Source organism: Carassius gibelio, chromosome B22 (assembly GCF_023724105.1).
Source record: "Carassius gibelio isolate Cgi1373 ecotype wild population from Czech Republic chromosome B22, carGib1.2-hapl.c, whole genome shotgun sequence".
Taxonomy (NCBI): domain Eukaryota; kingdom Metazoa; phylum Chordata; class Actinopteri; order Cypriniformes; family Cyprinidae; genus Carassius; species Carassius gibelio.
This window is the reverse complement of record NC_068417.1, coordinates 19,659,211-19,675,311: the sequence shown is the minus strand read 5'-3', so window position 1 is coordinate 19,675,311 and position 16,101 is coordinate 19,659,211. Positions and strand designations below refer to the sequence as shown.

General features: G+C 36.6%; 1 protein-coding gene and 1 non-coding gene across 2 annotated transcripts in view; both read right to left on the bottom strand.

Annotated features, from left to right (window-relative positions):
• LOC127986808 (uncharacterized) overlaps positions 1 to 16,101 on the bottom strand; it is a 353,087-nt gene that overhangs the window by 243,482 nt on the left and 93,504 nt on the right. The gene's annotated exons all lie outside the window — the stretch shown is intronic.
• LOC128008593 (U1 spliceosomal RNA) lies at positions 7,379 to 7,545 on the bottom strand. Its single transcript, XR_008180328.1, has one exon. It is a non-coding gene; the product is annotated as a U1 spliceosomal RNA (small nuclear RNA).

Sequence of the window (16,101 nt, the reverse complement as noted above, 5' to 3'; positions counted from 1 at the left end):
GTAAAGACGATTGGGCTATTTTTAATCTAGCAAAATAACAGAAAAAGCCTCAAATGTATATCTCATCGAATGTTAAGGATTAAGTAGAAGTGATGTCTGCACACTGAAAACTACTGCTCCAGAGGAATTTAATCAAGCAACGTTTCGACCTTCAGGGCCCGTATTCATAAAGAATCTTAATGGAAAAAGTAGCTCCTAGTGACAAAATTCTAAAAAAAAAATTCTTAGAAATGTGGGCGTTTACTCTTAAAATTAAAGAAAAAATCCTAGTAAAGAAAAAAGTAATTCAGAAAGCATCTTAACCCTTAAAAGAGGTCTTAAGGTCAAACTTGTTAGGAGTACAGATGAGGACTTTTAAGAGGCTTAAGAGTTTCTTTAGCAGAGGAGAAAAAGACAGATAAGACACTATAGATTAGATCGTGCAGGGATCATGTTTGTGACTGATCTTATTAGAGACGTGCTAACATCTCCGACACAGCGCAGAAATGCCCTAGCTCCAGAAATTAAAGTAATCAGTACATTATGATATTTGGCAACTGGGAAAATGCAACAATGCAATATGATGACTTGGGTCTGTCACAACCTTCTATAAGCAGAGTGATCACACAAACAATTACAGCACTTTCAGAACATCTTATTGTGTCGCAGTTCATTTCGTTTCCACAGGACATTCCCACCTTGCAGGCTCAAAAAACTGTATTTATGAATATAGCAGGCTTATATGTGCGTACAAGCAGAGGGAATGAACCGTTAATAGTTGTGCTATACGCTCCCATGTCTGCTTCTTGTCCCTTGCTGTAACACCCGGCCCGAATTTTCCTTTAAGAATGGCCTTGTGTTCATCCACTAACTGGGCTAACAGTAAAAGACTGTTCCTCTGTCCAGTTGGGCTTTCTCGCCCTTCTTGGTTTTGATTCCATGTTTGATTCATTAAAACCAACATTCAAACCGCCACTTAAATAGGACAGCAATCACTGTAATTAGAAGGAGTGGAACAATTTGTATCACTCTAAGCCAATCAAATACCTTATAGGAAATTAAAAGCATGGTAAATACAAAAAAAGATTTATATACACACATATAATGTGTGTTTGTGTGTGAGAGAGAGAGAAAGGTCAAATAGGAAAAATTACGCATGTCAATTCAAAGTGAGAATTAGAATAGAGTGACCCTATACTTAAAATCACTCTTTTTTCCTTCTTGGACAACCAACCAATCACAGTCTTGAAAAGATTGTGTCATACATAGCAACGGGGTTAACCCCGCCTCCCCACTAAGATGAAAGTTTTTGTCTTTTCCTTACTCAGAGTTGCTCTCAGATCGGTCCCGAATCACTCTTAAGCTAAGACTCCTACGTAAAAGTTTTTAAGCTAAATTAAGAGTTTTCTGAGAGGATTCTTAGAATCTTTATGGATACGGGCCCAGGTCTTCATCAGGCACAATATCAATATAAGGTGAAGTCAACTTTAAATAGACACAGGTGATCACCTTAATTAGGCACATCCAAGAAATCATGTGACAAATACAAGTCATGTGACACATACAAGTCATGTCTATTATGTGACGAATACAAATCATGTAACAGATACAAGCTACAAAGATATTTTGAATCTCTATAAAAATGGCTTGATATCAAAATCCTCATTCAACCCTAAAGGTGACAAAGTATTTAAAGTATAAATCCAAAAACATTCCCTCTGTAATTTCTTCTCATAATCTCCTCCTCTTAAGGGTTTTGTTACCTTTTCTATACCAATATACTGCAAAACGCTGACGTTATGGCCTGCTTGTCTAAAACGAGACGCTATAGGACTGCACATATTATAGGAAATTAAAAGCATGGTAAATGAAAAAAGGATTTACCGTATATACACACATATAATGTGTGTGTGAGAGAACGGTCAAATAGGAAAAATTACGCATGTAAATTCAAAGTGAGAATAAGAATAGACCCTATACTTAAAATCACTCTTTTTTTCCTTCTTGGACAACCAACCAATCCCAGTCTTCAAAAGATTGTGTCATACATAGCAACAGGGTCAACCCCGCCTCCTCACTAAGATGAAAGTTTTTGTGTTTTCCTTACTCAGAGTTGCTCTCAGATCGGTCCCGAATCGCTCTTAAGCTAAGACTCCTACGTAAAAGTTTTTAAGCTAAATTAAGAGTTTTCTGAGAGGATCCTTAGAATCTTTATGAATACGGGCCCAGGTCATTATCCAAGTCTGGTTTGTAATATTTTGCCTGGTTTAATGAGTTGAATCTTGCTGTTAGCTTTAATTTGGAAATTGTACTTTTTAACACCTTGATAATGAAAGTTAGACAACATCAGGCAAATATAGAATATGTAAATCCAGCATTAGCATACTGTGGATATTTAAAAAAAAAAAAAAAAAACAGTAAAAAAAAAGAAAATCATTCAAATAATAGATTTTTATCCATTTGTAAAGTGTAAAAAATATCTAAATCCACTGTTGCCATACAATGTCATACAACTTACCTCAGCATCTCCAATTTACACTGTATGTTATTCAGTCCAGAGCAGAGCAGCTTCACTCCTGTATCCTGCAGATTATTATTGTTCAGGTTCAGCTCTTTCAGATTGGTATCTGATCCAAGAATTGTAGCCAGAGCTGAACAGCTTTTGTCTGTTAAGTTACAACCATTTAACCTGCAGGGGAAATAAATCACATCACATAATAAGGTGGAACATGTACAATACGTTTTTATATATTATAATTAATATATTTATATTATTTTACATGAATAAGGTGAGCCAAACTAACATGTTTTTTCAAAAACTAGAAAATGGCATTTAGATAAAATTACAGTTACAGTAAAATTAAAACAAAGTAAAAGATAACTTCACACAGTACTCATGTGCTCTCTTATAGACCATTTTCTGTGCGCCCACACCCAAAGTGTGCGCACGTAAAGCTGCCTCTGAACCAGCGCACAGCTACAAACTGACTACATTAGATACTTGCATGAGGCATTTTTTTCTGTCATAAATATGACTATGAACTAATGTTCTATAATATATGGGCCTCAAAGCCTGATATATCAAATCAAAATACCTTTTTTACACAAATTTCAATTAAATGTTTGAAAACATTTGAAAACAATAATACATTTCTACATTGGTGCAAAGATGGTGCATCGCTAATAACAATGTATAAATAATTAGCTTTGCACTTTAATTCTCCTTTACTCATAAAAATAAGACAGAAACTGAAATAAGAAACAAATATAGCATGAAACATGTTATTTATGGTCACTAAAGAATCACTATAGAGCAATGTGGATAACTGCATATTCTAAGCTATATCATAACTTTAAAAAAAGAAAAAAGAAAAAAATTGCTTACAGAGCTCTTTTGGAGGTTTTGATGACTGCTGATAATCTAATGAGACACTCGTCTGATTTCTTGAATTTCTGAAGCTCAAACTCCTCCAGCTCTTCCTCTGATGTCAGCAACACAAAGGCCAAAGCAGACCACTGGGCAGGTGAAAGATCAGCAGATGAGAAACTTCCTTTACTGAGGTGGGTCTGAATCTCTTTCACCAGAGTTTGGTCGTTCAGTTCATTCAGACAGTAGAACAGATTGATGGATCTCTCTGGAGACAGATTAGCTTCTAATTTCTGCTTGATGTACTGAACTATTTCCTTTTTTCTCTGGTCATTGCAGCCTTGCTGTGTCAACAGACCTCGTAAGAGAAGTCTATTGGTCTGGAGTGACAGACCGAGAAGGAAGCGAAGGAAAAGGTCCAGGTGTCCATTGTCACTCTCGAGTGCCTTGTCCACTGCAGTCTTGAGCAAATCAATCATGGTTTCATTTTTTTCCTGTTCTGAGTCTTGAACAAATACATTTTTCTTGCTGATGTCTATAAACAGATGTGCATAAAGGGCTGCAAAAAACTCTTGAATGCTCAAGTGAACAAAACAGTACATGGTACCAAGAATGATCCCAGTTTCCTCCTTAAAGATCTGGGTACACATGCCTGAATACACTGATGCCTTATAAATGTCAATACCACAGGCTTCCAGGTCTGTGTCATAGAATATCATGTTGTTTTTTTCCAACTGATGAAATGCCAGTTTCCCCAGTGAAAGGATTGTGTCTTTATCCCAGGAAACATCTGGTGTGTATTCTCCATCATACTTTTGACGGCTCTGCTGGATCTGAAAGCGGAGAAAGTGTGTGTACATTTGTGTCAGAGTCTTGGGAGTGTCTTCAGTATTTGATTTCTGCAGTGTTCTCAAGGAGTCATCAGCCTGATTTCTCACATCATTACTCCTTTTCTCCTCTAAAATGTTCTGGAGAACAGTGGCTGAAATCCAGCAGAAGACTGGGATGTGACACATGATAAAAAGACTCTTTGATTTTCTAACATGATCAATGATTTTGTTGCCCTGATTCTCATCTGTGAATCTTTTTCTGAAGTACTCCTCCTTTTGTGCATCATTGAATCCTCGTATCTCTGTTACCCGGTCGATACATTCAGGAGGAATCTTACTGGCAGCTGCTGGTCTGGTGGTGATCCAGATGAGAGCAGAAGAAAGCAGATTTCCCTTGATCAGGTTTGTGAGGAGAACATCCAGAGAGGTTGGTGATGATATATCAGACCACGTCTCATTACCATCAAAGTTTAGAGGAAGTCTGCATTCATCCAATCCATCAAGGATGAACAGGACTTTAAAATTATTTCCCCTTGTAAGGTTCAGGCGTTTTGTCTTTGGGAAAAACTGATTTATAAGGTCCATCAAACTTTGTGTTTCTTTCTCCTTTAAGTTCAACTCTCTGAATGGAAGAGGAACTATAAAACTGATGTCCTGATTTTTTTCTTCTTCAGCCCAATCCAGAATAAACTTTTGCACAGAGACTGATTTTCCGATACCAGCAACTCCTTTCGTCAGTACAGTTCTGATCTGCTTTTCTTGTTCAGGAGCTTCAAATATGTTTGAGCATTCAACCTGTATCTCTTGTGATTCATGACGCCTGGAAGTAACTTCAATCTGTCTTACCTCATGTTCAGTATTAACCTGTTCACTACAACCCTGAGTGATATAGAGATCTGTGAAGATGTTATTCAGAAGTGTAGAGTCACCTTGCTTTGCAATTCCTTCAAACACACATTGATACTTATTCTTCAAGCTACATTTTAGCTGATGAATGAAGATAAGATCATCTAAATCAGGAACAAAAAAACAAACAAAACAAAACAAAAAAACAGTTTCAGTCCACTTTCTCTAATAGATTCATAAGTGACAGATGTTCATAAGACTCTTACCTTCTAGAGTATCAGCAGCTTCATCTTGCTTCATCTCTCTCAGGAAGTGGAGTGTGAGATCAAGAGCTGCTTCTTTGATAATGCATCTGTCCTCATTAAAGTCCTTCACTAAAGACTGCAAGTTCTCCTTTTTTAAGATTTTCTTAAACATTCCAAGCTCATTCTTTAGGAATGTGATTATTTTGGTCTCAAGATCCTACAAAGAAAGCAAAAAAAAAAAAAAAATTGAAATCAAATTTTTGTCTTTGATAACATAGATAAACTTTAAACACTTATGTTTTCTTACCTGAAAAATCCCCAGAAGATTGTCTTTGAAAGTCTTGTGGTTCCTGTGAGTCTGGATATCTGAATTGAATGTCTCATACTGAAGCCTTTTAACAAATAAATAAAATAAAATACTGCATTTACAGGCAAAATATTATAGAAATCCCTTGTAAACATTTTTAGAAATGAGAAACATTTATGCATTTAGCAAACGCTTTTATCCAAAGTGACTTACAGTGTATTCAGGCTATCAATTTTTACCTATAATGTGTTCCCGGGGAATCGAACCCCCAACCTTATGCTTGATAGGGCAATGCTCTACAAATTGAGCTAAAGGAACACTGAAAGCATTAGCTTTAAAATAGGGATGCACTGTATGTTTAGCAACCAGAAATATTCGTCCAAATAAGCAAAAAGACTAAATAAACTCTAACCGAACAATGTCGTGAAGTGATGTCATGTCACATATCAGCAGTGTGGAGGCATTTAAAACTGTCTTAGAAAGACGCAAAAATCATTACAAGCACCGATAGCTAAAGACTGTTTAATATTGCATTGCATGTCTTCGATGAGAAGAGGAACGGTGGTTGTTTCTGGTTACTGTATGATGAATAAATCATGGCCTCAAATGATTAGTAAATGTACTTCAGAATGTAATTTCGAATGTAATTCAGAACTAATTATAACACTCACACACAGTGGCGTGCACAGACCTCTAGAGGGGCAGGGGCGAAATGGCGTTACGAGGGCACAATCGCGGACCGGGCCGGGGGTGGGGGGGTGTTTAGTTTGTATTGGTTTAAGACATGCACGCATATGATATATATATATATATTTATTATTATTATGACGTGACGCATGGTGATGTGACACATACTCAGAATTCGGCTCTGCATTTAACCCATCCAAAGTGCACACACAAACCATGAACACACACCTGGAGCAGTGGGCAGCCATTTATGCTGTGGCGCCCGGGGAGCAGTTGGGGGTTCAGTGCCTTGCTCAAGGACACCTCAGTCATGGTATTGTCAGCCCGAGACTCGAACCAACAGCCTTAGGGTTAGGACTCAAACTCTCTAACCACTAGGCCACGACTTCCCCATACAGACATGCATCTTGTTCATTTCAGTTGTTTACTTTCATTTTAGATATAGCCAACTGAGGCTATACATGAACCTTCTGTGTTTTGACAGTACTGACACAAAACATAGCTTAGTTCAGTAATCAGGCGCTGTTATTTATCAATTATTTAATTGATATCATATACACATAGTGTAGTTAACAATAAAGTTTACTCTATTCTACTCCCTGTTAACCAGAAACGTACTTTAATGCCGGGAAGAGAGAATGATTTTTTGTGATGTTATTCTCACAGCTCGGATTCAGCACAAACTAACATGGTGGCACTCATAACCTGATATAGATCAACTACCAAATTAACTACCAAATACATTTACTTACACGTATTTAACATATATCAGATATTTATGAAAGTGAAAGTCGTGACATTTGCCAACTATGTTAACCCATACTCAGAATTGGTGCTCTGTATTTAGCCCATCCAAGTGCACACACATACATCAGTGAGAAGTGAACAAATAGTAAACACAGAACCGGAGCAGTGGGGAGCTATATATCCAACACCCGTGGGGGGAAACGGGGTGTTCAGTGCCTTGCTCAAGGACACTTCAGCCATAGTATTGAGGGAGGAAGAGAGCATTCACCGCCCCCCCCACCAAACAACTCCTGCCAGCACTGAAACTCGAACCGGTGACTAGTCCAAGTTTCTAACCATTAGGCCACAGGTGCCCCCCAAAAAAGAGTTTCAGGGCAGAGCGCAAACGCAGTCCCCCACTACCATATATTATGCAGTGGAGATTCCCACATTTGGGGAATTCACGGGGGTCAGCATGGCCAAGCGAGTGCAATGGACAAGCCCCACCCTGGGTGAACCGCATTCTTGATCATGGTGTTTCCCCTGCCAGGTAAGTAATAATATAACTAACACGTTTATGTATTTTGAATAAAACAGGAACATTTTATAAAAGAGATACAGAACTCATTCTCAGCTATTGTGGCTGCAAGTATGACGTGTCACCATGGAAAAAATGTTAATGTTAATAATTGGTAATATCTGAACAAACAAAAAATGTTCATATATGATATTCACTGATAAACTTTCTATCACAGTCTATGTGTCACCAAAATTAAGAAACATATGAAATACCTTTTGGCGAGTGGAGTTTTTCTCTCACAGAAATTTGGCATGTCATCTTTTGACCGGTCACTCTTCACAGACACAGAGCTGGACACAAGAGAGCCTGATCTTACACTAATGACACAAAGAACATAGAGACAAAACACTATCACAGAGAAGGTATATCAGTATAATAAAAAAATTTAATGTTGCAAATGATAATTAGATACCAATATTTACCTATATAGCTGTGCATTTCAATCTACTATTACTATGGATGGATGGATATATTCATGTTTGGCTGCAAAATCTTTATTTTAAATGCTAAATGTACGTGTATTACTCTTAGTGATCATCTGTGTACTTGTTTTACTGCAAGAAGTTCCAGAATAAGCTCAATAAAGGCCACTAAATATAGTGTTCAATAATTTATTTCAAGTTTTTTTTTCAGTCCAGCTCTATCACATACCCCTGTAGATTAATACAATAATGTAAAACACATGAAATACCTTTTGGCAGGTGACGTTATTTTCTCACTGAAGTTAGGCATGTCATCTTTTGAACGGTCACTTCTCACAGACACAGAGCTAGACACATGAGAGCCTGGTCTCACACTAATGATACATAGGAGACAAAGGGGGAAAAAGACCAACACTGACTGACTAACAATTTTCATAAATGTAGCCACTTTTATTCACTTTCATTTAAAAAGTTTGTGTACAATTATAACACTTTTTTTGCTACAATAACACTACTGTTCTATTACCCAGAGCAAACTTATATATATATATATATATATATATATATATATATATATATAATAGCTGTTAGAGGGTGAATAAATTTGTACTTTTGCAAATACGTCAATGATCAATGATTTTGCTTTTCATATTTTTTATGTTAAGCATCTACAGGATACTTTATAAATATTTAAAAATCAGTTAGGTTGCACTGATAAAATTAATTCATCCTCTAGTCCTAAAACATCTGCAGTCGTGGTAGATGCTCTGTATGTTAGTTATTTACTATTAAGTTTGACTTCTCCATAAAGCCCTGTTTTCATGTTTAGTTTAAAAGTATTTGCAAATAATAATAATAATAAAAGATTCAGTCTCACCTCTGTTTCTTTGAGAGACTCATCTCAGACAGAAATTATTTTCCTTGTTCCTCTGACATACTGCAGCTAAACTCTCATTGCAAGCATCAACACTGGTTTGTGAAAATAGTCAGCTGATCAGTATCACCTGGATATGATAAGGTCAATAACATGGCAATGTATAATATATAAACAAGAAAAGAGAAAAATAAACTACTACAGACTAAATTCCAAAAAAGTTGGGACACTGTATAAATTGTGAATAAAAACAGAATGCAATGATGTGGAACTTACAAAATTTAATATTTTATTCAGAATACAACATAGATTACATATAGAATGTTTAAACTGTATCATTTTAAGGGAAACATATGTTGATTTTAAATTTCATGATATCAACACATCTCAAAATTTGGGACAAGGCCATGTTTACAGTCTGCAAACGTCTAGGGACTGAGGATATACCTTTCAGCATTGATGGTGCTTTTCCAGATGTCTAAGCTGCCCATGCCACACACGCACTCATACAACCCCATACCATCAGAGATGCAGACTTCTGAACTGAGCGCTGATAACAACTTGGGTTGTCCTTGACCTCTTTAGTCCGGATGACATGACATACCTTTTTTCCAAAAAGAATTCAAATTTTGATTCGTCTGACCACAGAACAGTTTTCCACTTTGCCACAGTCCATTTTAAATGCCTTCGCTTCTGGATCATGTTTAGATATGTCTTCTTTTTTGACCTATATAGTTTTAGCCGGCAACAGCGAATGGCACGGGGGATTGTATTGACAGACAGTGTTTTCTGGAAGTATTCCTGAGCCCATGTTGTAATTTATTCAGTACTATTCCTGTATGTGATGCAGTGACGTATAAGGGCCCGAAGATCACGAGCATCCAGAATGGTTTTCCGGCCTTGACCCCTTACGTACAGATATTGTTTCCGATTCTCTGAATCTGTGGATGATATTTTGCACTGTAGATGATGAAAACTTCAAACTCAGCAATTTTTCTCTGAGAAACTCCTTTGTGATATTGCTCCACTTTTTTTTCGCCGCAGCATTGGGGGAATTGGTGATCCTCTGCCCATCTTGACTTCTGAGAGACACTGCTACTCTGAGAGGCTCTTTTATACCCAATCATGTGAATATGGGTATAGGCAGAGCCGGCCGAGCCATTAAGCGACCCTTGCAATTGCAAAGGGCCCCGTGTCCAGCAGAGGGCCCCCTTGAGTCACTGCTATAGTGGGTGAAAAAAAATCATACAACAAAAGTAACATAAAATAAATAAATAAAAAGAAATGGGCCTACAGGGCTCTTTATCAGGCATCATGATAAGCAAAGTTGTTTTTTATTTAGTTCTTTATTATGCCAAGTTCCCCGCGAATCTTGACCCTGACTGACCCCTATGATGTCACTCGTCACCCGGTCAGTGTCTGTCAGTCAGTTAACGTACTCCAGCGTCGACGATGTCTGACAAGAAACGAAAATATCTTTCTGGCCAGGAAAAACGACAATAAAGGTACGTAAACCTGTAGGCTTAATTTTCCGATACCTGTATAGATAATCTGCAGTCTAAAAGTCTTATATTGGGATGCAAACACTTACAGCGCGCTTTTCGGCGCCTCCCGCTTTTTTTCGTCATTTTGGGTGACTTGGATCTGAGAGGGTCCGTCTGATTATAATTTCACGAAGTCATCTGAAGCCATTCCATAGCTTAATGTGAGGGACAGAAGACTATTTACATCATTAAATTAAAGTTTACGGAAACTCGTTTTTCCTCGTCAATCATTCTCCATACAGCGCGCGCCTCGTGCATGGTAAAACTCTCTTCAATATATGATATATTCACATTATAATGCTTGATCTGTAGATAAAAGGCTGTGGATTTGCATAAGATGACTTTATTTTGTGTATTTGTATTTTATGTTTGTTGCTGTTTTTAAACGACTCGCTACCGTGTGTAGTGATAGATCACGGACACACATGACTATGAAAAGGCATCAAACACACACTAACTGGAATTTAAAACTGTGAAGAAACAAATGATCAATAAACTGTTGGACAGATATACATTAGGATTTGTGCGCTCGACATTTCTTCGCTTTGTGCCGTGAACTTTTAAATACGCACTTGAGCAGCGCAGCGCTGCACACTGTGACACCATGTTAAAGAAAATAGTCTGCTCCGCGTCCATAGCAACGCTCTGTTTATGGCAATGGTGTGTTCTACTTCGCAGCGGTCTGTTATCAAGAAATAACAAACCGCATTCTACATTGGGATTCAACCAAGCCATGTAATAAATGCTAATAACATAATACTTTTCCTGGTTCACAACACAGTATTCAGTTCTATTTGCTCTATTTCATTTAAATTCTATATAAAGGCTGTTGTTTGTGCCTCTTAAACTCTGGTGTCAATTAAAAATGTTTATTTTATGGTCAGTGAAAATCACTTTATCAGTCTTTTTATTCAGCAAGTTCATCAGTGTGTGTTCGTTGAACTGCACTGCCATTCAGCTCAGTGGTATCATAATTTTCCTGTTAGACATCAAACATGGAACTCAACTCAAGAACTCAAGGTCTTTTCTTGTCATTCTGTACATGTTGCCACATAAGAACGAAATACTTACTCAGGGCCAGCAGCGTAAAAAAGATAATTAACATACAGCATACATAGAATAATTAAAACATAATTTAATAGACTAAAAAATTTAAAAATAACATAGTAGATTTAATACGTACAGTATAGTTACAAGGTAGTCATTAATTTCTGTAGGCCTTACTTAAAACGGTCAAAGGGGCCTCCAACCAATTTTGCTTAGGGCCCCCAAAGGTCTAGGGCCGGCTCTGCATACACCGCATCACTCAAATGCAAGGGTGTAAAAATGAGTCTTTAAGTTTGATTTAAAAACACTGAGCGATGGACAGGACACATTAACTAACAATGAGAAATATATTTGTTTAAAAATTTAAGCTTTGTTAACATAAAAAAAAAATACAACTGTTTATTTTTTGTTAACGTTAGCTCAGCTCCATTAAATAATATTTATTAATACATTATTAAAATCAAACATTGTATTTGTTAATGATAAAAGTAATGTTTACTAACATTAATAAACACTTTAAAGGTGATTTTCATGTTAACTAGTGTTAACCAATGACATCTTATGGGAAAGTGCTACTATTTTATGAAATATAGTAAAGACCATACCAATGCGGATTGTTTTTTCTTCACTTTGATCAATAATCTCTATTGTGTTGCAGTGCTATCTGCCCTGTTCACGCTCTCTCTCTCTCCCCCCCACAAACATTCACACCTCTCACAGGATCAACACCTGACCAGTGAGTCTGGGATCAGGAAGACTGGTTTAATGTTTTTAAAAGAAGACTTTTCTGCTAATCAAGGCTGCATTTACCTGATCAGAAATATTGTAAAGTGAATTTAAAATTGTGAAATATGTCAGCATCATTACTCCACTCTTCAGTGTCAAAAGATCTTCAGAAATCATTTAAATTAGCAGAATTGATGTTCTTTTATGATCAATTATTATTGGTTCTCAATCATTAATAATGATTCTTATATTATCACTGTTGAAAGCATATTTTCCTGCTTCATAGTTTTGTGGAAACTGTGATATATAGTACTTTTTAGGATATTCAATGAAAATAAAGGTCAAAATTACAGCATTTATTTAAAATAAACTGAATAGATCTATATCGAGATATCTATAGATATCTTGCCTATATATATATATATACATATATATATATATATATATATATATATATATATATATATATATATATATAGAGAGAGAGAGAGAGAGAGAGAGAGAGAGAGAGAGAGAGAGCTGTTACTTTAAACTGTGATAATACTTGCAGACTTGGTGAGCAGAATATTCTGTTTGTAACAAGTTTGCCAGGTTAATTCCATTATTTTGCATTAAAACTCAAAGGAAGTTTGACTACTACAAATAAATAACAATTCATGAAATAACTCTGAAATATGAGCTAAAGTTATTTAAATAGAAATGTACCTGTCTCCATGAGCTGTCAGGATCTCCGCAGTCGAACATCATTTCTTCTCCTGTAGTGATGTTTGTGGTCACAAATGCACACAAATCTGCTCTTTTCTGTTCATCAACAATCTGTTGGTCACAAACACATACACATGCACATATTAGCTTTAGAGAATACATACATTTATGATACAAGTTTAATATGTGTCCCAGTTGTTTTCGAGTTCCAATGATTATCAATATTTAATATTTTATCAAGTATGATTATCAGTACAATCTTTATAACAGTGCATCAAAATTAAAACACACTAAATATTCAAGCCACTGATTATCTATAATTTCTGTTTCTGTATTTTTTCACACTGCACACTATGAACAAGTAATAACATTGCACAGTGCACTTCTTGAAATTCATAAGCTACTATGCCAAATATTTAATTAATATTTGCAGTCATACAGTATTGGAGACAGAGTCGTAAATGATAACTTACCTTTCTCTTGACTCTTGACTGAAATGTGTCTTTATCTTTCCCAGATACGATGACTCTTCTGGGTCTCATTTTCCTGTGAAATATTCAAGATCGTTTTAGGGTACACTGCATTTGCCAAAATGAAAAACAATATTTAGAAACAACCACAAAAAAAATCTATCAACAAATGAACAAATATATACAGTAAATAGAGATTAAACAGCACTAACATTTACTAAGAGACTACATGCAAATTTTAACAGCCTGCATGCATTTTTGCATTTTTGCATTTTTGACACATATATTTTTGAAGTCTACTGTTTACATATTATCAGAATCTAAATTCAGAATGTATAACTTACCTTTTCAGCCTTGAATGGAAAAAAGAGATGAGAAATGGCCTTAGTAGGCTTTGTTGTATGTGGTCCCTTGTAGGCAATGTAGGAATCTCAAAAAGCAGTTTGTCCTTTAAGGTTTTAGAAGTTTATTTCACAAAAAATAAAAAAATCAATGAAGATTCTGTCAGGAAAACAGAGTATGTATACAACCCCACCCAGATATCTGGAGCGTGATTGGATAAGACTCAGTCAGCCCAGATACTGTTGCTGTGAAGGGCCAGGTGATAATGCTCAGGAATGTGGAGACATTGGTGCCATTAACATATAAAAAGAGAGAACAATCAGTTTACCAGACGCTGCTGGGGGAACTGGGGGATGTGGGGATTCTTTAAAACAAGTCACTTTGACTGGGATTGGTTTGCTTTAAGATTATGTAGTTTGAAAAATAATCAGGGATTTTTTAAAAAATATTACAAAAGTATTTAAAAGTATTTGTGTTGTATTAGTAGTCCTATCATACACTTTATCTCAAGTCTTGATGATTTATTACCCTGATTTATGGCCTGATTTATGGCCGTACAGTCCGTGTAGATTGACAGGTAGTCAGAAGTGTGCATGGTCAGTTGGATTGATTTATGACTATAAGGCCTGTCAGTCAAAGCGGTTGCCATGCCACTGGGTCCTGTGACCCTTGATTGACATGGCAGAGGTGTGTAAATCAAAAGATCAAAGAGATCTCAGATTTGACTTGTGTTGTGTTTATTACTGGATATATGATGGTTGTATCTGTAACCAGTGCAGTGGTGGGGGGTTTCTTATGATGGTTGTATCTGTAACCAGAGCAGTGGTGGGGGGTTTCTTTTTGATGGTTGTATCTGTAACCAGAGCTGTGGGGGGGTTTCTGTGAAGTCCTGTTGTTCACACCTAGAGACAGTGGGGAGGTGTCTGGGTTTTTTCCTGGGGGGAAAAAAATGGCTGTGCAAAAGTGAGGGTTTTGATGTCTTGGCAAGATCAATGTTTGTTTGCTCTATATGGTGCTGATACCTAGGCACCGACAGGCCACATGCCCCCCGTCTACAAACACATTTGAAAACCATGACGATGTCTGGTGTCTTTCCAGGTGAGAATTTCAAAGAGTGAGAGAGACCATTATCTAAATCATCAACTAACCAAGTCGCTGAAGAGATAAATAATTGAATGTTATCTGAAATTAATAAAATCAAACAAGCATTCCTTAATTTTAAGAAAATACTATCCATAATATGTGATGTGTAAAAGGAGTTGAAATCTCACGCTAATTTTAAAACCGACTTTAAACACACACACACACACACACACACACACACACACACACACACACACACACACACACACACACACATACCTGGTGTTAACTGATGTTAAATTGAGCAAAACAAATATGTATTGTTGTTGTATGAAAGGTGTTTGTATGCCCAGTGTGTTGTGTTTTCAGTCCAGTATCATGACCAAAGTCTCTAGTCACAGTGCCCCACATGAACACACACTACGAGCAGTGGGCAGCCATTTATGCTGTGCTGCCCAGGGAGCAGTTAGGGGTTCAGTGCCTTGCTCAAGAACACCTCAGTCATGGTATTGCCAGCCTGAGACTCAAACCCACAACCTTAGGATTAGGAGTCAAACTCTTTAACCACTAGGCCATGACTTCCCCAATCTTCGAACCCAATCAATTATTTCTGGAGAAACCTGAAAATGTGTGTCTGTCCCCATCTAACCTGACAAAGCTTGAGAGGTGAAGAGATGAGCAGAAGAATTTCAGATAATTGCCAAATGCTGATGAGCAAAGCTTGTTGCATTAAACAAAAAATGACTTGAGGCTGTAAGGTGAGGTGTTTCAGCAAAATATTTAATTAAAGGTATGAATACTCATGAAATAAAATATAAATATAATAAATTCACAAAGTTTTGTCGGTATGGTGTATGGAATGTAGATTGATGTGGGGAAAAAAGTAATTTAAAGCAGTTCAACAAAAAGGCAGCAACATAAAATGTGAAAAAAATTAATTACTTTTGCAAGAAAAAGTCTTAATGAATAATTCACTGTATATGCTGTTTCATGCTTGATGATCATGTTATTTTACATATGCTTACATCTGATTACATTCACAAACGCTTGTTTCTGCTTCTTCTTCGCCATATTTTGATTCGTTCAATCCTATTACAGAAAATGTGTGATACTATTAGTTAAATGTGTAACTACTATACACCAGCGAAAACACGGAAAGCTGGACATTTTTGTCAGTGGCGGGGGAAAGACTTAAAATCTTTGTAGTAAAATTATATTTTGTTTAATTGTATCAAGTCTCACCTCAGTGTCTTCAGCTGATAGTTTGGATCCTGTAGTATATGACTGAGTTCCTTCACTCCTGATTGTCCAGGATCATTTC